This window comes from Salmo trutta, chromosome 3 (assembly GCF_901001165.1).
Source record: "Salmo trutta chromosome 3, fSalTru1.1, whole genome shotgun sequence".
NCBI classification, from domain to species: Eukaryota; Metazoa; Chordata; class Actinopteri; order Salmoniformes; family Salmonidae; genus Salmo; species Salmo trutta.
In genome coordinates this window covers 43972643-43997589 of record NC_042959.1, presented here as the reverse complement: position 1 = coordinate 43997589, position 24947 = coordinate 43972643, and the positions used below count along the sequence as shown (strand labels likewise).

The 24947-nt window shown below is 43.7% G+C and overlaps 1 protein-coding gene across 1 annotated transcript in view; it reads left to right on the top strand.

Annotated features, from left to right (window-relative positions):
• LOC115175839 (NADP-dependent malic enzyme-like) overlaps nucleotides 1–24947 on the top strand; it is a 141148-nt gene that overhangs the window by 4929 nt on the left and 111272 nt on the right. The window lies entirely within an intron of this gene.

The following is a 24947-nucleotide window of genomic DNA, read 5'->3' as shown; positions in this document are numbered from 1 at the left end:
TCTATTTTTACTGCGTGCATCAGTTACTTGATGTGGAATAGAGTTCTATGTAGTACTGTGCGCCTCTCATAGTCTGTTCTGGACTTGGGGACTTTTGAAGAGACCTCTTGTGGCATGTCTTGTTGGGTATGCATGGGTGTCTGAGCTGTGTGCCAGTAGTTTAGACAGACAGCTCGGTGCATTCAATATGATATTACCTCTCTTAGATACAAGTAGTGATAAAGTCAATCTCTCCTCCACTTTGAGCCAGGAGAGATTAACATGCATATTATTAATATTATCTCTCTGTGTACAGTGAGGGGAAAAAAGTATTTGATCCCCTGCTGATTTTGTACGTTTGCCCACTGACAAAGAAATGATCAGTCTATAATTTTAATGGTAGGTTTATTTGAACAGTGAGAGACAGAATAACAACAAAAAATCCAGAAAAACGCATGTTAAAAATGTTATAAAATGATTTGCGTTTTAATGAGGGAAATAAGTATTTGACCCCTCTGCAAAACATGACTTAGTACTTAGTGGCAAAACACTTGTTGGCAATCAGAGGTCAGACGTTTCTTGTAGTTGACCACCAGGTTTGCACACATCTCAGGAGGGATTTTGTCCCACTCCTCTTTGCAGATCTTTTCCAAGTTATTAAGGTTTCGAGGCTGACGTTTGGCAACTCGAACCTTCAGCTCCCTTCACAGATTTTCTATGGGATTAAGGTCTGGAGACTGGCTAGGCCACTCCAGGACGTCAATGTGCTTCTTCTTGAGCCAATCCTTTGTTGCCTTGGCCGTGTGTTTTGGGTCATTGTCATGCCGGAATACCCATCCACGACCCATTTTCAATGCCCTGGCTGAGGGAAGGAGGTTCTCACCCAATATTTGATGGTACATGGCCCATCCATCGTCCCTTTTGATGCGGTGAAGTTGTCCTGTCCCCTTAGCAGAAAAACACCCCCAAAGCATAATGTTTCCACCTCCATGTTTGACGGTGGGGATGGTGTTCTTGGGGTCATAGGCAGCATTCCTCCTCCTCCAAACACACCGAGTTGAGTTGATGCCAAAGAGCTCCATTTTGGTCTCATCTGACCACAACACTTTCACCCAGTTGTCCTCTGAATCATTCAGATGTTCATTGGCAAACTTCAGACGGGCATGTATATGTGCTTTCTTGAGCAGGGGGACCTTGCGGGCGCTGCAGGATTTCAGTCCTTCACGGCGTAGTGTGTTAGCAATTGTTTTCTTGGTGACTATAGTCCCAGCTGCCTTGAGATCATTGACAAGATCCTCCCGTGTAGTTCTGGACTGATTCCTCACCGTTCTCATGATCATTGCAACTCCACGAGGTGAGATCTTGCATGGAGCCCCAGGCCGAGGGAGATTGATAGTTCTTATGCGTTTCTTCCATTTGTGAATAATCGCACCAACTGTTGTCACCTTCTCACCAAACTGCCTGGCGATGGTCTTGTAGCCCATTCCAGCCTTGTGTAGGTCTATAATCTTGTCCCTGACATCCTTGGAGAGCTCTTTGGTCTTGGCCATGGTGGAGAGTTTGGAATCTGATTGATTGATTGCTTCTGTGGACAGGTGTCTTTTTTACAGGTAACAAGCTGTGGTTAGGAGCACTCCCTTTAAGAGTGTGCTCCTAATCTCAGCTCGTTACCTGTATAAAAGACACCTGGGAGCCAGAAATCTTTCTGATTGAGAGGGGGTCAAAAACTTATTTCCCTCATTTAAAATGCAAATCAATTTATAATATTTTTGACATGCGTTTTTGTGGAGTTTTTTGTTGTTATTCTGTCTCTCACTGTTCAAGTAAACCTACCATTAAAATTATAGACTGATCATTTCTTTGTCAGTGGGCAAACGTTCAAAATCAGCAGGGGATCAAATACTTTTTTTCCCTCACTGTACATCTAAGGGCCCTGTTCTGAGCCAATTGCAATTTTCCTAAGTTCTTTTTTTGTGGCACCTGAACACATGACTGAACAGTCAGACCGAACATGCCCCCATTCTCATCGATGTGGTTGTAGTGGAACAGGTTGCGCTTCAAGTTCCTTGGTGTCCACATCACCAACAAACTATCATGGGCCAAACACACTAAGACAGTCATGAAGAGGGCATGACAAAGCCTATTGCCCTTCAGAAGACTGAAAAGATTTGGTATGGGTCCTCAGATCCTCAAAAGATTCTACAGCTGCACCATCGAGAGCATCCTGACTGGTTGCATCACTGCCTGGTATGGCAACTGCTCGGCCTCCGACCGCAAGGCACTACAGAGGGTAGTGCGTACGGCCCAGTACATCACCGGGGCCATGCTTCCTGCCATCCAGGACCTCTATACCAGGCGGTGTCAGAGGAAGTCCCTAAAAATTGTTAGACTCCAGCCACACTAGTCATAGACTCTTCTCTCTGCTACTACATGGCAAGCGGTACCGGAGCATCAAGTCTAGGTCCAAAAGGCTTTTTAACAGCTTCTACCCCCAAGACAAAAGACTCCTGAACAGCTAATCAAAGGGCTACCCAGACCCCTCTTTTACGCTGCTGCTACTCTCTGTTTATAATCTATGCATAGTCACTTTTACTCTACCTACATGTACATATTACCTCAACTAACCGGTGCCCCCGCACGTTGGCTCTGTACCGGTACCCCCTGTATATAGCCTCGCTTGTTATTTTACTGCTGCTGATTTAGTCAAGGTGTGACAACTAGGGCCTGTAGTACCTTCCTTGTTGATAGTGTTGTTAAAAAGGCAGAGCAGCTCTTTATTATGGACATACTTCTCCCCGTCTTAGCTACCATTATATCAATATGTTTTGACCATGACAGTTTTACAATCCAGGATTACTCCAAGCAGTTTAGTCATCTCAACTTGCTCAATTTCCACATTATTTAGTACAATATTTAGTTGAGGTTTAGGGTTTAATGAATGTTTTGTACCAAATACAATACTTTTAGTTTTAGAAATATTTAGGGCTAACTTATTCCTTGCCCCCCATTCTGACACGAACTGCAGCTCTTTGTTAAGTGTTGCAGTCATTTCAGTCGCTGTAGTAGCTGACGTGTATAGTGTTGAGTCATCCATATACATAAACACTCTGGCTTTACTCAAAGTCAGTGGCATGTCATTAGTAAAACATTTAAAAAGCAAGGGGCCTAAACAGCTATCCTGGGGAATTCATTCTACCTGGATTATGTTTGAGAGGCTTCCATTAAAGAACACCCTCTGTGTTCTGTTAGGCAAGTAACTCTTTGTCCACATTGACATCGCAGATGGCCCATCCGACAACAGACGTCCATTAATCTGTGTTCTTGGCTTAGTGAATATTCTGTGGAACAACACTGTATCTGATTGGACAACGAGGATGTGCTGGAATGCCAACTGTCTGACCCTGGAAATGGAGCTGGGTTATCATAATCCTCTGTCTTTAACAAATAGAAGTAATCATTAGCCAGCACTCTTTATGGGTTGGTTGGTTGGTTGGTTGGTTGGTTGGTTGGTTGGTTGGTTGGTTGGTTGGAAGAGCAGCCAATGATTGAGAGGGACTGGTTTTGTGTGAATCCTAATGTTCTTCAGTCTGGGCTGTAATACTTGGACCAAGGTATAACCCAATGCTGTCCTAATTGGGAAAAGGTGCCATTGGATGCTTGTGAGAGTGTGGGGCCTAGCCCTGACTTGTTCACCTACAGAATGAGCATGTCTCTCCAAATATTTTAGAATGTTGGGAAACTTGTTATTGTCACAAGTTCACAACTCTATGTGGGGGCCCTGTGTAGCCATCGCTGATGTATATAATATGTACACTGTCCTATAAAGACATAGGCCGTTCTATTATGAGTAGTACAGAAACTCGTTTTTTTTTTAGGGCCAATGTGAGATGCAAGTGGGTGTTAGGTGGCAATAAGCTTTCATGACACTGTTAAACTGATGACTGGCTATGGGACAAAGAGTGCTCTGTTCTTGCTCTATCACAGGTCAGATGATCCTGTCAATCTCCCTCACTAGGAACTAGAACTCTAGAACTCCCAGGACTGGTATCCCAGGTGTCTCCAGGTGTGGCAGTGCGACCGCACGCATCGCCGGCCGCCAGACATTCCACTGATGGCCTGGAGTGGATCGGCCAGACGGGGAAAGTGCCCCCACACCTGCCAAGCAGCCTGATTTTTACCCTGTCACACACTCACAAGATCTCAATCTGCCTGTTCGTTCTGGCCTGTTTTGTTTCTCTGGGACAGACACATCTAAATCCCCTAACCTGCTGGTTCGTTGAGACTTTGTTTTCTCTAAGACAGTCTTTTTCAGATCTAGACAATGGAGAAGCCATTAGACTGGTCCCAGACACATAGAGGGAGACAGTGATGGACTCATCGCCTGCCTATGAAGCATGGCTCAGTCCTCCGCTCCCCACCCATCTGTTGCTCTTGTCACTCCCTTTGTTACTCAATACAGCTTTTGTTTATTGTTTGAAAGGGAAAGTCTTACAAAGTCCTGACATAAATATGGATCTAGAGATGGAGAACCAAGGGAATAACCAACGGAACAGACCTAATGCTATTGAGATGAGGACTAGGCCTATCCCAGTGACGACAGGGGTTTAACATGGCTAGTCAGTGGATTTGGAATTTGGAATGACCTATTGTATCATAAAGGAGGTTGTGTGAGGAAATTGTCTGATAAACAGGTTGAGGGTCTGGTTTTGGCTTATCAGATTTGACACGATTCCCAAAGGACTTTGAATATGACCAAACGTCAATGACTGAAAGTCAAACTGGTCAATGGGCCTCCATATCTACTTTCTAGGAAACAGTGGAGAAACACAATCTGGCCTGCACAAGCAGCAGTACAAGCTCGGGTCCAAGCACAACATCACTGTGAAATGGAATGCTGTCACAAGGAAAGTTATGGGATTGTTGAAGACCAGCACTCTATCCCCCTGAGCCACTGGCAATGGAGTTATGTTATGGGGTTGCAGTTACAACCTTTGCTCATTGTAATGGTGAAGGTATTTGCATAGCTCGAAACAAGTTCCAATGCTTCACTCTTTTTCACCTTTGTGTTTTTTGGAAAGATTAATTCAGGGCACCGGTTGTGATGGTGGTGGGCCTTGTGAATGGAAGATATCATAAAAGGCAGTGGATGGAAGATATAAAAGGCAGTGGGGACAAGGGACAACCATTTGTGTAACCCTTTCATAAGTTTCATGTTAACACACAATGTCCATTGATGGTAAACCTATGTCATGCATCCTATTCTAACTGGAATCCCATTCACACTGGCTATTCCAAGGCTATACTCCAGCATGGTGTAGGCTTAGAGATGGCTGTCATTTAAGACATGGGCAAAGCATTTAAATTCTGATGATTGTACAACTGTAAATAAATCAGCCCACCTAAAAACACGGCCAAAGCGTTTCAGTTCTGACAATTGTAGAACTGGAATCAATCAGCCTACCTACGTTGATAATGAAATTACAGAAAATATGTGGAGCCAACAAGGCTGTGACTTCACAGGACTCTCTTTCACTCACTGTAGTGAGTTCACAGTGTTGTGGTGTTATTCTGCGATAGCAGTTCAACATTGATTTACTTATTTCTGGGAACAGAACAGAAGCCAAATTGATTAGGAATTTAGACTGAGAAGAGCAATTCAGTAGCTAACAGACTTTAGCTATTAGATTTGTAAGTTTCTCCCCTCATATGTAGCCTAACTTAAAACATTTCTGTAGCATACTTTAAATCAAATCAAATTTATTTATAAATCTTAATACTTTATACTTTGTGGCTATACAGAAATGTTGCCTCTAGGGGTGCTCCTGAGCCAAAAGGTGTCCACTAAAATGGACGGACATATTGCTCAGAAATGACCTCATGACCCTTGATGTACAGCTTCTTTAAAATGGATTTAGCTGCATTGTGGGTGTGGGCTTGGTTTAGCTGTCACAAGGGAACAACATGTTGAATAGCATAGTGACTGCCGCCTACAGGACAGCTGTGAGAGTGACAGAGGGATTTTAATGCCTTCTGACAGTGCTGCCTGTTTGCATAAATACGTGTGCCCAGCACTGTCCATCAGACGTGCTATATCAGCCCAGATTGTTTTTGGAACTAGACTAATGAGTGCTGAGTAGGGACTGGCCTGAAGTATGGGAATGTTTAGCCCAAGGCTTCACAGAGTTGCTGATTTGTTTAGAGACTTGGACTCTTGCCTGGCAATACTGTAGCTCCCTAGGGACCCCCGTACACAGAGCATGAGAAGACCACGGCAGAAGACTGCATTTTAAGTCTTACATCCCACACCCCGGCCCACCTCCGTTTTCAAGGCTGTTTAACCAGCAAGAGTGTCCATAAATTCACAAGTTGACACTTCACTGATTTACAGAGCCCCGTGGGTTCACATATTTGCTCAGAAGGAAGACTTTTAGAAGCTCCTCTCAGTCAAAAGAAAATGGGAGCACAGATGGGTGGAGTTTTCAGGATGAGGATGACTTAATGGAAGTGGAGATAACCTAAATAGGCTTTAATGTTGTGCTTACTAATGGTGGTTTTTGAACAGTGCTGGGCTGTGGTATGCCATATGGACGTGTCTGTGATGGTTGTTTACTCTGCATGTTATGTTGTTTGAGTCCTGTGGGGCTGACCACTGGTCACGGTCACTCTGTCATCCAGTCTTAAGAACGGCTGTCATCCAAGGTGACGCCACATCCAAGCAGGCTTAAACACAATGGAAATAAGCAACTGACTATGAAGCCAATTTAGAAGTGAAATGTACTCATCAGACTGTCAACTGTGGTTCTGGATAATGTGGAGGCTAAAGTCTACAGCATGGTGCTGTTGAAAACTGACAGCTTAGTGAACTAAACTAAGGCTGGCCTTTACTCCTGAGAGCAAAATTGTGTGTTAAGTCAAATTTGCCAATGCCTGTTTAATTTGGTCATGGGTCAGTTGTGACATGTAAATTGGGAAAGTTTCATAAATAGCCTTTCCAGAAGACCTTGTGCGTCTATCTACTGGCCCCTTGGTGTCCTTGTCTCTCTACTTCCAATAGCACACCTCTTATAGGCTACTATACTATATCACACCACCATATACTTTCCTTCACTTTTCTCAGCTTCGGTAGGAATGCCTCCATGCTATCTCTCTCCACTTACCCTACTTATTCCTTATTCTCTCTCGTAAGTTATTATTACTAGCTGCAAATGTTTAGGTCCTGATGACAACCACTCTCTAAACAAAGTTGGCATATTAACACGTTTTCTGCCCGTGATTCCAACTAATGACCCAATTATGTCTTGATATGCAAGTGTTTACAAATGTTGTAGCAGTCATAAGGGCAGTAATCAGTGGAAGGAAAGCAGGTTGAAGTACTCAATGTAGATCTATTTACAAGTCTTGCTGATCCAACATTGAAGGTGCCATATATCAAACGAGTAGATTTACAAAATATGCACGGGCAACAGCCCTAAAGAAATAGCCTCAGGACAGATTAAGCCTGATACAATCTGAACAGCCACTGGTAGAAGGCAAGACTACACTTCCTCCCCTTGAGAAATCAAATCTGTATGTGTATATGCACTTGGCCCGTACCAGGTCCATACAATTACCCAATTGGAAATTACCAATAAACTGGTCCAACAATATAAAAGGCCATTTCCATATCCATACTTACATTGGTAAATTATTCTAAACTCAGCAAAAAAAGAAACGTCCTCTCACTGTCAACTGCGTTCATTTTCAGCAAACTTAACATGTGTAAATATTTGTATGAACATGACAAGATTCAACAACTGAGATATAAACTGAACAAGTTCCACAGACATGTGACTAACAGAAATGGAATAATGTGTCCCTGAACAAAGGGGGGGTGAAAATCAAAAGTAACTGGTCAGTATCTGGTGTGGCCACCAGCTGTATTAATTACTGCAGTGCATCTTCTCCTCATGGACTGCACCAGATTTGGCCGTTCTTGCTGTGAGGTGTTACCCCACTCTTCCACTTAAGCACCTGCAAGTTCCCAGACATTTCTGGGGGGAATGGCCCTAGCCCTCACCCTGGGTTCCAACAGGTCCCAGACGTGCTCAATGGGATTGAGATCCGGGCTCTTCGCTGGCCATGGCAGAATACTCACATTCCTGTCTTGCAGGAAATCACACACAGAATGAGCAGTATGGCTGGTGGCATTGTCATGCTGGAGGGTCATGTCAGGATGAGCCTGCAGGAAGGGTACCACATGAGGGAGGAGGATATCTTCCCTGTAACGCACAGCATTGAGATTGCCTGCAATGACAACAAGCTCAGTCCGATGATGCTGTGACACACCGCCCCAGACCATGACGGACCCACCACTTCCAAATTGATCCCGCTCCAAAGTACAGGCCTCGGTGTAACACTCATTCCTTTGACGATAATCGCAAATTCGACCATCACCTCTGGTGAGACAATACCGCGACTCTTCAGTGAAGAGCACTTTTTGCCAGTCCTCTCTGGGCCAGCGACGGTGGGTTTGTGCCCATAGGCGATGTTGTTGCCGGTGATGTCTGGTGAGGACCTGCCTTACAACAGGCCTATAAGCCCTCAGTCCAGCCTCTCTCAGCCTATTGCGGACAGTCTGAGCACCGATGGAGGGATTGTGTGTTCCTGGTGTAACTCGGGCAGTTCTTGTTGCCATCTTGTACCTGTCCCACAGGTATGATGTTCAGATTTACTGATCCTGTGCAGGTATGGATACACATGGTCTGCCACTGCGAGGACGATCAGCTGTCTCCCTGTAGCGCTGTCTTAGGCGTCTCACAGTATGGACATTGCAATGTATTGCCCTTTCTACATCTACAGTCCTCATGCCTCCTTGCAGCATGCCTAAGGCACGTTCACACAGATGAGCAGGGACCATGGGAATCTTTCTTTTGTTGTTTTTCAGAGTCATTAGAAAGGCGTCTTTAGTGTCTTAAGTTTTCCTAACTGTGACCTTAATTGCCTACCGTCTGTAAAATGTTAGATTCTTAACGACCGTTCCACAGGTGCATGTTCATTAATTGTTTATGGTTCATTGAACAAGCATGGGAAACAGTGTTTAAACCCTTTACAATGAAGATCTGTGAAGTTATTTGGATTTTTATGAATTATCTTCGAAAGACAGGGTCCTGAAAAAGGGCCGTTTCTTTTTTTGCTGAGTTTAAGTTAGACTTTTTATAATGTAACAGACTGAGAAATGACTGGGATTAACGGTAAATTCACTTCTGGTGATATGGATGGATGGATGGAAACAAATGGGAAAAAAGGCTTTGTTTGATTTAATAAAAAAATATTTGAAAGAATGAAATATTATCGCTATTCAAATAATAAGTAATTGTCCTGAAGGCGGAATGTAACCTACATGTCAAATTCAAATTAACGAGGGCTAGGACTATACAGTAAGTGTGTGGTGGTAGGGAAAGGTGTGTGCACTTGTGTGTGTCTAAGAGTTGTGTATTTATTTATTTAGCAACATGGATATTGAGCCTTCTTAGCCGAACAAAGTCCCTTTCCCCTCTACTCACAATGGTTAGATTAATCCACCATGGTCCACAGTCCTAGTATTTTGCTTGAGCTGTAACAGTTTCAGCCCCATAGTTTTATGTGTTGCACTGAATGACATGTCTCCCCTATAGTAGCCTGTACGGTAGGTCAACAGCAACCTTGGGAAAATCGTCTACATTCTCATTAACAGCAGACATGTATATTTCCTCAGTGAAAACTGAGCAATTGCCAAATGGGGCTTTTTACCGAATTACCGTACAACTGACCACGTATTCACCCAGCACACCCTAATTGAAAAGCAAACAAACCAAAACAAAGGCAAAGTCTTCTCATGCTTTGTTGATTTCCAAAAAGCTTTCGACTCAATTTGGCATGAGGGTCTGCTATACAAATTAATGGAAAGTGGGGTGGGGGAAAAACATACGACATTAATAAAATCAATGTATACAAGCAAGTGTGCAGTTAAAATTGGCAAAAAAACACAGACATTTCGTTCCACAGGGCCGGGGGTGAGACAGGGATGCAGCTTAAGCCCACCCTCTTCTATATTTATCAACGAATTGGTGAGGGCACTAGAACGTGTCATTGTTTAAAGTGTCTATGATACATTTATTACGTCCAATTTTTTATTATTAAAGTGGCTAGAGATTTGAGTCAGTATGTCGGCAGCAGCCACTCAATGTTAGTGAAGGCTGTTTAACAGTCTGATGGCCTTGAGATAGAAGCTGTTTTTCAGTCTCTCAGTTCCAGCTTTGATGCACCTGTACTGACCTCGCCTTCTGGATGATAGCAGGGTGAACAGGTAGTGGCTCGGGTGGTTGTTGTCCTTGATGATCTTTTTGGCCTTCCTGTGACATTGGGTGGTGTAGGTGTCCTGGAGGGCAGGTAGTTTGCCCCCGGTGATGCGTTGTGCAGACCTCAATACCCTCTGGAGAGCCTTACGGTTGTGGGCGGAGCAGTTGCCGTACCAGGCGGTGATACAGCCCGACAGGATGCTCTCAATTGTGCATCTCTAAAAGTTTGTGTTTTTGGTGACAAGCCACATTTCTTCAGCCTCCTGAGGTTGAAGAGGTGCTATTGCGCCTTCGTCACCACGCTGTCTGTGTGGGTGGACCATTTCAGTTTGTCCATGATGTGTACGCCGAGTAACTTAAAACTTTCCATCTTCTCCACTACTGTCCCTTCGATGTGGATGGGACAACCTTACTAGAATCTGAAGTCGAATGTCTACTGTTTGCTGATGATCTGGTGCTTCTGTCCCCAAACAAGGAGGGCCTACAACAGCACCTAGATCTTTTGCACAGTTTCTGTCAGATCTGGGCCCTGACAGTAAATCTCAGTAAGACAAAAATAATGGTGTTCCAAAAAAGGTCCAGTTGCCAGGACCACGAATACAAATTCCATCTAGACACCGTTGCCCTTGAGCACACAAACTATACATACTTGGCCTAAACGTCAGCGCCACAGGTAACTTCTACAAAGCTGTGAACGATCTGAGAGACAAGGCAAGAAGGGCCTTCTATGCCATCAAAAGGACCATAAAATTCAACATACCAATTAGGATCTGGCAAAACATACTTGAATCAGTTATAGAACCCAATGCCCTTTATGGTTGTGAGGTCTGGGGTCTGCTTAACAACCAAGAATACACAAAATGGGACAAACACCAAATTGAGACTCTGCATGCAGAATTCTGCATGCAAAAATATCCTCCATGTACAACGTAAAACACCAAATAATGCATGCAGAGCAGAGTTAGGCCGATACCCGCTAATTATCAAAATCCAGAAAAGAGCCATTCAATTCTTCAACCTGCTAAAATGAAGCAATTCCCAAACCTTCCATAGCAAAGCCATCACCTACAGAGAAATTAACCTGAAGAAAAGCCCCCTAAGCAAGCTGGTCCTGGGGCTTTGTTCACAAACACAAACAGATCCCACAGAGCCCCAGGTCAGCAACACAATTAGAAACAACCAAATCATGAGAAAACAAAAAGATAATTACTTGTCACATTGGAAAGAATTTACAAAAAACAGCGCAAACTAGAATGCTATTAAGCACTAAACAGAGAGTACACAGTGTCAGAATACCTGACCACTGTGACTGACCCAAAATTAAGGAAATCTTTGACTATGTACAGACTCAGTAAGTATAGCCTTGTTATTGAGAAAGGCAGACCTGGCTCTCAAGACAGGACAGGCTGTGTGCACACTGCCCACAAAATGAGGTGGATACTGAGCTGCACTTCCTAACCTCCTGTCAAATGTATGACCAAATTGAGACCCATATTTCCCTCAGATTACAGACCGACAAAGAATTTGAAAACAAATACCATTTTGATAAACTCCCATATGTGTGCTAGGTGTTTCCAAGTAGGAAGACCACGTTGTGCAGCTCACCCTGCACTATCAGCTCCAATATAAATAAGATGAGCAAGTCTACTTCTGATAAGCTTCCCAGTAAAGCATTAAAAACAATCAAGCAACCCAGAAAAGTGCTAAAAATAGCCCATATTAACAGATGCAGCCTGAGAAACAAGGTCCACGAAGTCAATATCTTGCTTGTAACGGATGACATGCATGTTCTTATGATCTCTGAAACTCACATAGATAATACCTTTGATACAGTGATAGCAATACATGGTTATAACATCTACCGGAAAGACAGAAACGCCAACGGGGGCAGTGTTGCGGTCTATATTCAGAACCACATTCCTGTAAAGCTTAGAGACGATCTAATGTTAAATACTGTTGAAGTTAAGCTCATTCTTGTGGGAAGCTGCTATAGACCACCAAGTGTGAACAGTCAGTATCTGGATAATATGTGTGAAATGCTTGATAATCAAATTTATTTATAAAGCTCTTCTTACATCAGCTGATATCTCAAAGTGCTGTACAGAAACCCAGCCTTGTCACGTCCTGACCAGCAGATGGCGCTGTGGTAGTAGTTTGGGGGTCAGGACGTGGCAGTCTTGTGTGTCTTGTGACTCCTAATCAGGAACAGCTGGGAATCGTTGTTCCTGATTGGGAGTCATATATGTAGGAGTTGTTTGGCACTGGGGTTTGTGGGTGGTTGTTTTTACACTGCGTTTTGTATGCATGTAAAACTGTCACTGTGGTGTTTATTGTTTTTTCAGTGGATGCTCTACTCCTTTTTTTGAAAAATAAAATATGAGTATCTACACTTCTGCTGCGCCTTGGTCCTCCTTACAACAGCACGAAGGATTTTGTGACAAGCCTAAATCCCCAAACAGCAAGCAATGCAGGTGTAGAAGCACGGTGGCTAGGAAAAACTCCCATGAAAAGCCCAGAACCTAGGAAGAAACCTAGAGAGGAACCAGGCTATGAGGGGTAGCCAGTCCTCTTCTGGCTGTGCCAGGTGGAGATTATAACAGAACGTGAGTGAGTGAGTGAGTGAGTGAGTGAGTGAGTGAGTGAGTGAGTGAAGAAAAAAAAAAGTCAAACTGTAACCAGTGCCTGGTTCATGTTGTCTGTCAACCTACCAGGGTATTTACAAAAAGCACAGGAATGAAATCATCAACATGTATGAATCATATCTTTACTAATGCTGCAGAAATTAGCTTGAAAGCAGTATCCAAAGCCATAGGATGTAGTGATCACAATATATAAATCTTAGGAAAACCCAAGTTCCAAAGGCTGGGCCTAATATAGTGTATAAGAGGTCATACAAGAAGTTTTCTAGTGATTCATATGTTGATGATATGAAGAATATTTGCTGGTCTGTGGTGTGTAATGAGGAGTAACTAGATGCTGCACTTGACACATTTATGAAATTGCTTATTCCAGTTACTAATAAGCACACACCCTTCAAGAAAATTACTGTAAAAACTGTTGAATCCCCTTGGATTGATGAGGAATTGAAAAATTGTATGGTTGAGGGATGAGGCAAATAAGTCTGGCAGCCCAACTGATTGGCAAACGTACTGCAAATTAAGAAATCATGTGACTAAGCTAAATAAACTATACTGTGTAACAAAGACAAATGATATAAAGAATGATAATAAAAAGCTTTGGAGCACCTTTAAATTACATTTTGGGGGAAAAAAGCCAACTCGGCTCCATAATTCATTGAATCACATGGCTCATTCATCACAAAACCCACTGATATTGCCAACTACTTAATTTTTTTTCATTGTCAAGATAAGCAAACGTAGGGATGACATGCCAGCAACAAACACTTACACAACACTACCAAGTATATCGGACCAAATTATGAAAGACAATGTTACTTTTGAATTCCGTAAAGTCAATGTGGAAGAGGTGAAAAAATGATTGTCTATCAACAATGACAAGCCACTGGGGTCTGACAATCTGGATGGAAAATTACTGAGTATTATAACGGATGATATTGCCACATCTTCAATTTAAGCCTACTAGAAAGTGTGTGTCCTCAGGCTTGGAGGGAAGCTAAAGTCATTCCGCTACCCAAGACCCTTTACTGGCACAAATAGACGACCAATCAGCCTTCCATTAAAGAACATATGTTAGACAAGTAACTCTTCATCCACATTATAGCAGGGGGTGTAAAGCCACGGTATATAGACATATGACATTTGAAATTATTATTTTGGAACTTCTGTGAGTGTAATGTTTACTGTAAATGTTTTTTTTATTTCACTTTTGTTTATGATCCATTTCACTTGCTTTGGAAATGCAAACATATGTTTCCCATGCCAATAAAGCCCCTTATATTGAATTGAAATTGAATTGAGAGAGAGGTTTCAGATCGAAATGCTGTCAATAAAGCGGTGAATTGGGAGCATAAACGGTGTGCTGGCCTTCCTGTTCTTTACAAGTTTTATTTTAGTAGCCCAGCACCGACATCTTTAAGGATGTGTATGACCACAAACTTTTCTAGTTTGGGGTGACAAATTGAAAAGGAGGGAAGTGTCAGAACGGAGGAGTGACTTTTTAGTGGGGAAGTGAGGGCAGCCAGGGGGGTTGGTAACTGGAAACCATAGCAGCCACTTTTGTTTTCAACATAGTGTCAGATAGCAGAGGTCAATGCCATGATTATTTAAGGTGTGTAGAGTTATGAGTGGAGGAGGAGGAGCTTCCATCAATAGTGTCTGTGTACATTAGTGGGTTAAGTGGGTGGGATGTGCCTTGCACTGCTGTAAGACCTTGGCTGCATGTCTTTCAGAGAAACTATTGAGTGTTAGGCCTACTCCTTTCTTCCTGCATTTTAAATTATATGATCGACTTACGATGAAGGTGGCACTACTGTCAATGTTGTCCTCTGTTATAATTAGAACCTGCATGATCTAGACTTCACTTGACTTTTGTGCATCTTACAATAGCCAAGCCCTAGGCTATAGGACTATTTCTTACATATTATACGGTCCCTTGTAAATGTTTACTAGCCTTTTTCAAATAAAATGTTATTTGTCACATGCTCCCCAAACAACGGGTGTAGACTAGCAATGAAATACTTACTTACGGGACCTTCCCAACAATGTAGAGAGAAAGAAAAGAGAAATAATAGAAAAGTAATAATAAATAGACAATAAGTAATGATAACTTGGCTATGCACACGGGGTACCAGTACCGAGTCAATGAGCAGGGGTACGAGGTAATTGAGGTAGATATGTACATAGGGATAAAGTGACTAGGCAACAGGATAGATAATAAGCAGGAGCAGCGGCATATGCATATGGAATCCAAGATGGCGTAGCAGTCAGACGTCTTTGTCTTGTCTTGTCCCATGTATATATCTTTTTCTTCGCATTCTTTTTAATATTATTCCTAAACCTCAACTTCAAAATACTCTCCTGCAACCCGCCTCACCCAATGTGTTGTGGATCTGTTTTTTTTCTAAAGTATTTCTATTTACCTCCGAACTGGAATACCTCAACTGAAGCTAGCTAGCTATTAGTCAGCTAACCTTTAGCTCGGAAAGCTCTCGCCAGTTCGTACAACGCGTTTTCAGACCAGAGCATACCCGGACCAATTTTCTCTCCATATCCCCGGATTCCTACCGCAAACTGAACCCTTTCATCTGGACATCTGGATCATGGCAGCTAGCTAACTGCAACCCAGGTTGACTACTACTGGCTAACGTTTCTGTCCCGGAGCAAGCACCAACTAGCCTGGGGCTAGCCCATGCTAGACCCATCTCCCGGCTAGGGCTCCTGGGCTACTCCTGAAGCCCACTCCTCGGCTACAATATCCGGACCCCTTCTACTGCCGGTACGGGGCACGGAACCCCGCCGATCCTTCACGACTGGAATACTGACATAATCTGCCCGAGGATCCCAACAGGCCCCTCAGGTGTGACGTCCCCTGAAGGCCCATTCTGTTAGCTATCTATAGCATATTGGACTGTTAGCTGATCCACCAGCCAGTTTCTTGGACCACTATACCCATTTTGCCAATTGGACTTGGACCCCTCTGCTACTTGGAACCCTACTAATTCCACAACTGGTCTATTGACGTCATCACACGAGGAGGCAAAAACAGACTTTTCCCCCATCGCGACGTCCCTCTAAGGCCCTTATGCTAGCTTGCTAGCCCCGGCCTGCTAACTGCTATCCCCGGCCTTCTAACTGTCTAAATCGCCGTGTCCCCAGCCAGCCCAACCACTCACTGGACCCAGACGATCACTTGGCTACGCATGCCTCTCCCTAATATCAATATGCCTTGTCCATTACTGTCCTGGTTAGTGATTACTGTCTTATTTCACTGTGTAGAGCCTATAGCCCTGCTCAATATGCCTTAACCAACCATGTTGTTCCACCTCCCACATATACGATGACATCACCTGGTTTAAACTTCTCTAGAGACTATATCTCTCTCTTCATTACTCAATGCCTAGGTTTATCTCCAATGTACTCACATACTACCTTACCTTTGTCTGTACACTATGCCTTGAATCTATGCTATCGTGCCCAGAAACCTGCTCCCTTTACTCTCTGTTCTGAACGTGCTAGACGGCCAGTTCCTATAACCTTTAGCCGTACCCTTATCCTACTTCTCCTCTATACCTCTGGTGATGTAGAGGTTAATCCAGGACCTGCGGTGCCTAGCTCCACTCCTACTCCCCAGGTGCTCTCGTTTGTTTACTTCTGTAACCGTAAAAGCCTTGGTTTCATGCATGTTAACATTAGAAGCCTACTTTATTCACTGCTTTAGCACATTCTGCCAACCCAGATGTCTTAGCCATACTCTCCTGCCATACTCTCCTTCCGTGGCCTCCAACTGCTCTTAGGAAAACAACCAAAAACCCTGAAATTTCCATCCCTAACTATAACATTTTCCACCAAGATAGAACTGACAAAGGGGGCGGTGTTGCAATCTACTGCAGAGATAGCCTGCAGAGTTCTGTCTTACTATCCAGGTCTGTACCAAAACAATTTGAGCTTCTACTTCTAAAAATTCACCTTTCCAGAAACAAGTCTCTCACCGTTTCCGCTTGCTATAGACCTCCCTCTGCCCCCAGCTGTGCCCTGGACACCATATGTGAATTGATTGCCCCCCATCTATCTTCTGAGCTTGTGCTGCTAGGTGACCTAAACTGGGACATGCTTAACACCCCGGCCATCCTACAATCTAAGCTTTATGCCCTCAATCTCACACAAATTATCAATGAACCTACCAGGTACAACCCCAAATCCGTAAACACGGGCACCCTCATAGATATCATCCTAACTAACTCGCCCTCCAAATACACCTCTGCTGTTTTCAACCAAGATCTCAGCGATCACTGCCTCATTGCCTACATCCGTAATGGGTTATTCTTTAAAAGTGCCTTCCTCACCATCTTAAATAAGCATGCTCCATTCAAAAAATGTAGAACTATGAATAGATATAGCCCTTGGTTCACTCCAGACCTGTCTGCCCTTGACTAGCACAAAATCTTCTTGTGGCGTTCTGCATTAGCATCGAATAGCCCCTGTGATATGCAACTTTTTAGGGAAGTTAGGAACCAATATACACAGGCAGTTAGGAAAGCTAAATTTGCATCCTGTAGTACAAACTCAAAAGTTCTGGGACACTGTAAAATCCATGGAGAATAAGAGCACCTCCTCCCAGCTGCCCACTGCACTGAGGCTAGGAAACACTGCCACTAATAATTGAGAATTATAATAAGCATTTTTGGACTGCTGGCCATGCTTTCTACCTGGCTACCCCGGTCAACAGCCCTGTGCTCCCCACAGCAACTCGCCCAAACCTCCCACACTTCTCCTTCACCCAAATCCAGATAGCTGATGTTCTAAAAGAGCTGCAAAATCTGGACCCCTACAAATCAGCCGGACTATACAATCTGGACCCTCTCTTTCTAAAATTTTCAGCCGAAATTATTGCAAGCCTGTTCAACCTCTCTTTCGTATTGTCTGAGATTCCCATAGATTGGAAAGCTGCCGCGATCATCCCCCTGTTCAAAGGGGGAGACACTCTAGCCCCAAACTGCTACAGACCTATATCTATTCTACCCTGCCTTTCTAAGGTCCTTGAAAGCCAAGTTAACAAACAGATTACCGACCATTTTGAATCTCACCATACCTTCTCCGCTATGCAGTCTGGTTTCAGAGCTGGTCATGGGTGCACCTCAGCCACGCTCAAGGTCCTAAACGATATCATAACCGCCATCGATAAGAGACATTACTATGCAGCCGTATTTATCGACCTGGCTAAGGCTTTCGACTCTGTCAATCACAACATTCTTATTGGCAGACTCAACAGCCTTGGTTTCTCAAATGATTGCCTCGCTTGGTTAACCAGCTACTTCTCCGATAGAGTTCAATATGTCAAATCGGAGGGCCTGTTGTCCGGACCTCTGGCCCGGTCTATGGGGGTCCCACAGGGCTCAATTCTCGGGCCGACTCGCTTCTCTGTATACATCAATGATGTCGCTCTCGCTGCTGGTGATTCTTTGATCCACCTCTACGCAGACGACACCATTCTGTATACCTCTGGCCCTTCGTTGGACACTGTGTTAACTAACCTCCAGAGGAGCTTCAATGCCATACAACTCTCCTTCCGTGGCCTCCAACTGCTCTTAAATGCAAGTGAAACTAAATGCATGCTCTTCAACCGATCGCTGCCCGCTCATCCAGCATCACTACTCTGGACGGTTCTGACTTAAGTAATTGTAGTTGTCCACATATTCTAGATGTGTGGTTAGACTGTAAACTCTCCTTCCAGACTCACATTAGACATCTCCAATCCAAAATTAAATCTAGAATCGGCTTCCTATTTTGCAACAAAACATCCTTCACTCATGCTGCCAAACATACCCTCGTAAAACTGACCATCCTACCGATCCTCGACTTCGGCGATGTAATTTACAAAATAGCCTCCAACACTCTACTCAACAAATTGGATGAAGTCTATCAAAGTGCCATCCGTTTTGTCACCAAAGCCCCATATACTACCCACCACTGCGACCTGTATGATCTCGTTGGCTGGCCCTCGCTTCATACTCGTCCCCAAACCCACTGGCTCAACATACAAGGTGTGGCTCAACATACAAAATGTGATCATTCTGTCATCAACGTTAATCATTGCCTAGTCCTAGGTTATGAGAGCATATGTTTGAAACATTGTGAATATGTTATGTAGGTGTTATAGCCTAATTTACATGTATTTGGCACCATTTGGATTTGTTTTATTAGAAACATAATGACTGAATGACTGACACACAGATGGATATAGTTTGTTTGCTGTGAACATGTGCTGGCAGAGTGTCTGTCTGCTTGAAGTTTCTCTTAGTAATCAGATTTGGTTTCCTGGCCTCGCTTTCAGAGGAATCTCCTGATTTAGCTATTTTAAACATGGGACAGGTGCTTCCATTTCTCATGCGTGTCTTGTTCCTAAATCTAACCAGTAATTTGATTCATCCAAGTCTTTGTACTGAGTGACCATAAAAGCAAGGAGAAGAGGCTGCTGGAAAGGCGATACTATCCTCTAAAACAGTGGTTCTCAACCATCTTTGGTTACTGAACTCCCAATCACATTTAACTGTACCCAAAGTACCTGTCCCCCTCATGTGCAACTGGTCATAGCTTTGAGTTTTCTTAAGTACCCCCCGTGGATAGGTCAAGTATCTCCAGGGGAACTAGTAGTACCCTAGGTTGAAAAACATACATTAAAAATAATGTATGTCTCTACCTGTTCATGCTTGATTGATGGGCTGTTATTGGGTCTGAAAAAGAGACGATCCCAGAGGCAGACAGTTGTAAACGTCTCAAGGACAGACCAAGACCAGACTTAATGTGCTGTATGAGCGATAGAGCTTTTCCATTGTGATAAGAGTGCAAATTCCAGTAGCATTTCCTCGTCTGTGCAGAGAATTTATGTGGTGTAGAATGGCCTAAAGACCTTTGGAACAAAAGGTCCAGTGATGATTTCGGATGTCTGTACAAACCATGATCTGTTACTTCCTGATATGTAACATGTTAGTGTTTCCCCTTGCGGTGGCAAGTTAGCGGGAGGGTGGTGGCCAGTGCCAAGGCCCTCTTCTAGGCCGCAGAGACAATTTTGCCATGGGGCAGAGAGAACATTTAACCATTTTAAAGATCTTTTCTTGGAAACAAAATCATTAGGGGCCACGGTTTAGCAGCTGCTGCTAAATGCATATAGGGGAATCATTGCCTGTAAATCAAATCAAATTGTATTGGTCACATACACATATTTACTTATTGGAATAATACATTTCTCAAGAAATGCTTGAGAAAATATATACCCTTACATACACCTTAGCCAAATACATTTAAACTCAGTTTTTCACATTTCCTGACATTTAATCCTTGTAAGAATTCCCTGTTTTAGGTCAGTTAGGATCAACACTTTATTTTAAGAATGTGAAATGTCAGAATAATGGTAGAGAATTATTTATTTCAGCTTTTAATTCTTTCATCACATTCCCAGTGGGTCAGATGTTTACTTACACTCAGTATTTGGTAGCATTGCCTTTAAATTGTTTAACTTGGGTCAAACGTTTCTGGGTAGCCTTCCACAAGCTTCCCACAATAAGTTGGGTGAATTTGTAACTGAGTCCGGTTTGTAGGCCTCCTTGTTCGCACACACCTTTTCAGTTCTGCCAACAAATGTTCTATAGGATTGAGGTCAGGGATTTGTGATGACCACTCCAATACCTTGACTCTCTTGTCCTTAAGCCATTTTTCCACAACTTTGGAAGTATGCTTGGGGTCATTGTCCATTTGGAAGACCCATTTGCGACCAAGCTTTAACTTCCTGACTGATGTCTTGAGATGTTGCTTCAATATATCCACATCATTTTCTGTCCTCATGATGCATCTATTTTGTGAAGTGCACCAGTCCTTCCTGCAGCAAAGCACCCCCACAACATGATGCTGCCACCCCCGTGCTTCACGGTTGGGATGGTGTTCTTCGGCTTGCAAGCATCCCACTTTTTCTTCCAAACATAACGATTTTCATTATGGCCAAACAGTTATATTTTTGTTTCATCAGACCAGAGGACATTTCTCCAAAAAGTACGATCTTTGTCCCCATGTGCAGTTGCAGACTGTAGTCTGGCTTTTTTTATGCCGGTTTTGGAACAGTGGCTTCTTCCTTGATTCTACCAGTTCGTAGTGAGTAATCGCAGGTCTGATGTCCAGAAGTTATTTTCGGTCATACGAGATGGTAGCAGCAACATTATGTACAAAATAAGTTACAAACAACACAAAGAAACAAACAAAAAAACACAATTGGATAGGAACACGTAAAACGTCAGCCTTCTTCTCCAACGCCATCCCCAGGCGCTTTTGTTATGAAATTGAACTTCCTTATGTTATAAAATCCATTTTACCCAGATAAATATGATTACTCGGGTTCTGAATCATTCAGGGGGGTCTTTCTCTAGCATATCATTAACATTATATCCAAAAAGTCGGATTTTATAACCTAATACATCTGATAATAAGCACCGAGCTCTGTTGACATAGCGGTGCTGATTTCTCCTAACAACTTTTGAGGATTTTACATTTTGTTGTCTTTGAAGGTGTTTCCGCAGGTCGCAAAAAGCTAAATTAGAATGACACGAGCTGAATTAAATGTTAACTGCTTTGGAAAATAGAAAGCTTGGTATATGTTCAGTGCTGCGTTGACATTTCAGAGACAAGCTTGTTTTTGTGAGAAAACTTCAAGAAAGAAGTGAATTTCGAATTAATTTGAAAGCGTATACTAAAATATGGAAATACTAAGTCTTGTATCAAAATCGATATCTATCTTACCTATATGTCCTACGGATTCGAGAAGAAAGATGACTAGTTCAATGGTAAAGTGAGCCTGTCAGGTAGCCAGTAGCCTTAATTCTTGTACAGAATCTAGCCTAACTGACGCGATGCAATTTTCCAGTTTTTTAATTTTTAAAAATCTGATCTCCATTGATTTAGTCACCCAAATTCTGGCTATCCTACAAGGGTAAAAACTCCAATAACTTAAACAGATTGTGATAGTGACATGAGGTTTAGACCATTGACTTTCTTAGAGCATTATATACACAATTAACATGACTCATTAGTCAAAAGATGCGTTTTTGAATGGACATCCTACACTCTCTTAAGCGAGCCATCCATACTAGGAGTTTCACATGAGAAGATCAGAGTGGTGCTATATCTCATCTTGGGTGTGGTGCTCCGAAGCTCAGTAAAACTATTCCTGGCAACTCACTCCACTTTCATTGCAGTGTTCTGACAGGTAATCCAGTGATTCTGCTCCTTGTCTTCCTCCTGTCTCTGTTCATGCATTCTTTATGTCCATGCCCTCAGCGTATGCATGTACAGGAAATACTCTGCTTCTCACTCGACACGTGTGATCCAGCCTGTACAAAAATCTGTGGTGCAGTGCTGTCACTCTCTCCCCATGCTGTCCATCAGAGATCAGCCCTGTGTGCCTTGGCAGAGTCAGGGTGCTAGGCCAGCACACCAACTAGCTAACACTGCCCCCCGCTCTCTCCCTGGGGTCTCTGTGTCACATCTGCTCCGGCTCCTCTTCTTTGGCGTTCGAGTTTGCCAGGCTGCTCATCATTTCGCACACCTGTCACCATTGTTACGCGCACCAGTGCTTCATCGGACTCACCTGGACGCCATCACGGCACTGATTGCCTCCCATAATTCTGTCACTTCCTCAGTTTCATTCCTGTGTCTGCAGTGATGTTGTTTTGTTTCTCTTGTTAAGATGCTGTTCTTGTTTAGTTACATGTCTGTTTATTATTAAATCCTCACCCTGTACTTGCTTCCCGTCTCCCAGCATGTAGTTACGGAATTGTTACACTCTGACACTACCACATCAGACTCATTAGCACCCCAGTGGAGAGGCTGGTGTTGAGAGAAGAACTGGGGCTGGATTGTGTGTGTGTGTGTGTGCGGCTCTCCAGGCAGAGCCAACTTATTTTCCACACCTGTGTGTGATATGGTGAGTGCAAGTGTGGCATGTGTGTCTAAAATGCAAGTGTGTGTGAATGCAAACGTGTGAGTGTGAGAGCAAGAGAGAGAAAGAAAGAGGTAAAGTTATATTCACGAGGGAGAGCGGCCTGTATTGTAGATCTGCTACGAACTCATTGAGTCCTTTCAGATCACCCAGTAAGCCTCAAAGTGCCAGTCTTTCTCGCCATCTCTCTCTCCCCTCCCTCTCTCCTTTGCTCCTCTCTCTCCGTCGCTCTATGTCTCTTTCGCTTACTTGCTCTCTCTTTTTCTCTTGCTTGTTTGGCTACGTGGCAGCACCAGAGACAGTGAGAAAGGGAGGTGGTGAGGGTTTATGTAACAGGCATACTGGCTGAGCTTGTCAGGCCGGGCCAAGCCAGGGAGGCAAGTGGACCGTGAATGTCTGAGTCCAGTCTTGGCGCGTATTGTCTCATGCAGTCAGCCAGCAGTGGCTTGCCTGGTTGCTTCTGGTGCCAGTTTGTCTTTGAGCTGCAGAATAACAGAGCCTCTCTCTGGACTTCCTGATAACTGGGAGCCCAGCCCCTTCTGTTGGACACACACACACACACACACAAACACACACTGGATGACCCCTCCCCAAGCCCTGCTCCAGCCCCGCTGTTTTCACAGCGTCTAGACACACATGCCACAATTGATCAAACAAAAGGATGATGTGGTACGCTGCTGTACAATAAGGAAGTAATGTACAGTCGTGGCCAAAAGTTTTGAGAATGACACAAATATAAATTTTCACAGTCTGCTGCCTCAGTTTGATAGCAATTTGCATATACTCCAGAATGTTATGAAGAGTGATCAGATGAATTGCAATTAATTGCAAGTCCCTCTTTGCCATGCAAATGAACTGAATCCCAAAAAAACATTTCCACTACATTTCAGCCCTGCCACAAAAGGACCAGCTGACATCATGTCAGTGATTCTCTCGTTAACACAGGTGTGAGTGTTGATGAGGACACGACTGGAGATCACTCTGTCATGCTGATTGAGTTCGAATAACAGACTGGAAGCTTCAAAAGGAGGGTGGTGCTTGGAATCATTGTTCTTCCTCTGTCAACCATTTTTACCTGCAAGGAAACACGTGCCGTCATCATTTATTTGCACAAAAAGGGCTTCACAGGCAAGGATATTGCTGCCAGTAAGATTGCACCTAAATCAACTATTTATCGGAGCATCAATAACTTCAAGGAGAGCGGTTCAATTGTTGTGAAGAAGGCTTCAGGGCGCCCAAGAAAGTCCAGCAAGCGCCAGGACCGTCTCCTAAAGTTGATTCAGCTGTGGGATCGGGGCACCACCAGTACAGAGCTTGCTCAGGAATGGCAGCAGGCAGGTGTGAGTGCATCTGCACGCACAGTGAGGCGAAGACTTTTGGAGGATGGCCTGGTGTCAAGAAGGGCAGCAAAGAAGCCACTTCTCTCCAGGAAAAACATCAGGGGCTGACTGATATTCTGCAAAAGGTACAGGGATTGGACTGCTGAGGACTGGGGTAAAGTCATTTTTCTCTGATGAATCCCCTTTCCGATTGTTTGGGGCATCTGGAAAAAAGCTTGTCCGGAGAAGACAAGGTGAGCGCTACCATCAGTCCTGTGTCATGCCAACAGTAAAGCATCCTGAGACCATTCATGTGTGGGGTTGCTTCTCAGCCAAGGGAGTGGGCTCACTCACAATTTTGCCTAAGAATACAGCCATGAATAAAGAATGGTACCAACACATCCTCTGAGAGCAACTTCTCCCAACCATCCAGGAACAGTTTGGTGACGAACAATGCCTTTTCCAGCATGATGGAGCACCTTGCCATAAGGCAAAAGTGATAACTAAGTGGCTCGGGGAACAAAACATTCATATTTTGGGTCCATGGCCAGGAAACTCCCCAGACCTTAATCCCATTGAGAACTTGTGGTCAATCCTCAAGAGGCGGGTGGACAAACAAAAACCCACAAATTCTGACAAACTCCATGCATTGATTATGCAAGAATGGGCTGCCATCAGTAAGGATGTGGGCCAGAAGTTAATTGATAGCATG